The sequence below is a fragment of the Anomalospiza imberbis genome, chromosome 3, assembly GCF_031753505.1.
Source record: "Anomalospiza imberbis isolate Cuckoo-Finch-1a 21T00152 chromosome 3, ASM3175350v1, whole genome shotgun sequence".
Lineage (NCBI taxonomy): Eukaryota > Metazoa > Chordata > Aves > Passeriformes > Viduidae > Anomalospiza > Anomalospiza imberbis.
Window position 1 is genome coordinate 5,324,928 of NC_089683.1, and position 1,992 is coordinate 5,326,919.

A 1,992-nucleotide genomic window follows, 5' to 3' on the forward strand; every position below is an offset into this window, starting at 1 on the left:
CCACCAGTACTAAGATGCTACCCTTCCCTAATCCACCCCTTTTTCCCTCCTCACCAAATCCATATCTGGTTGTGATAAGTAACCAGGGCAGTTTTAGGTATCTTCAAGAAGAGTGTCATTGTGCTTGATTAACTGTTGCTGACATAAACCAGGACACTGACCCAGCAGAAAAATATTCCTCTGGTTATTTTTCTCTTAGAGGGGGTAACTGCTCTCCTCTAATCACAGCATCAAAGCTAAAAGCAGCACCTTAGGCAACTGGATGTGCTTGGCTTTCCTGTATCGTGTAGCTGCTGGAATTTAACACCCACATTTGCACAAAGACACAACACTTCCTGAGGTACAGGGAGCAGCTAAACAAGATTGTGTTTCTGGTTTAAATGTGCCTTAAGATCTCCAGCTGCAATGCTCAAACAAAATAGAAAACAGGTCAAAAGAAGTACTCGTTGGATGAAGCCCCTCTACAGAGCTACTGCTAAGATTTTAGTGCCAGGGGAATACATTGCAGGGTCTGTCTGTGTTTATCCCCCAACTTATCAGAGGAGGGTGTCAAAGGAAACAATAAGTAAAAGATAAGCTAGTTTGAGACTGACAAGACCATGTTGTCAAGGTTGCCTGAACAGCGACACAGCAACGTGTTAACCAGCATCGTTAGCAAAATCAGGGATGGGAATTGAACCTCTGATGGCACTTGTGAGGAGCAGCCACCATCTAATGAGTGCCACGGGTCTCTGATTGGTGCTGTGTACTGCTGGCTATATTTGTGAAACAAGGTGGAGATAAAAGATATGGAATAATAAAGTGGGATGTCATTAATCGGCTTCTACAGAAGGAGCGTATCAGTAGATAGCATTTAATAATGCATCGCCCCAAGCAGCTCAGTGTCTGAGCCTGATCTTATCTTCTGCATAAAGCATCTCCCCTGAGCCCCTGCTGTCTTTGTTCACTTCATGAACTGCAGCATCAGACCTGCTTTGCTGGCAGTGGGTGGGGGCAAGAGGCTCATCCTGCCGGGAGGTGATACACAATGCATAGGATGCCCTTCCGCTCAATTTAAGGAAATAGCAGCAAATAACAAGGCTATTTAGGCTAAACCATAATTGCCAGCTAGCCCATCCATTACCAGTTAACAAGAATGAAACATGATTGTACAGGATGAGCACTGAAGGCTCTGCTTAGCCAAGATGGGCCACACAGCTGCTGGGTTCAACAAAAGCAAATGAGTTTGCCCATGAAAACTCAGGAATATCAATATGAATTAGTGTCTCCACTCAGTTCTGGGGAAGCAGCAGGCAAGTTTCAAAGACAAAACAGCAATTTTGCAGCATGCCTGAATATTTCACATATATGGAAGGCATATGGTCTGTGCACTGTTGTCCCTCCTCATGACCAGGAAACACTTCAACAACTGCAGTGCACACTGAAAACAGCCCCCAGATCCAGGCTGGAATGGGAGATGTGTGTGCACACATGTGCACATGTGCATGAGGGAGCTGTGAGTAGCTAAGCAGCTGAAGAAGTGGAGAGGTGTGATTTTCCATGGCATGACCTGAACCAATTCTTAATTTCAGGCCTTTTTAAATAGATTTTCTTCTGAAACCTTTCCATCCATTCTTTTTTTTTTTTTCATGTTTGTCTGTAGTGACAGGTTACACAGAGTCAGGACACAGGTCTAAGCGCTGAAAAGGTTTTCTGTGCCTTTATAATCTTAGTCCTCGACTAGTCTTGGCTTAGAACAAATAGCATTTCCTACCAGAAAAGCCTTGCTATGTTTGACAGGTTAATAATGCCAAGGGCCCTTTAGCATCTTGGAAGACATGGTTCAAGAAGCATAGCTCAGCTCTACTGACCAGAGCCACACCAGTGGCCTTAAGACCCAAAAATTTATCATAGCCATCATAGCAATCCTACCATCCATATTATTACATCTCCCCCAAACAATTGTTTTCCTCAATCTTACCTGGAAAGAGATATAGAATAGTGACTGACTTG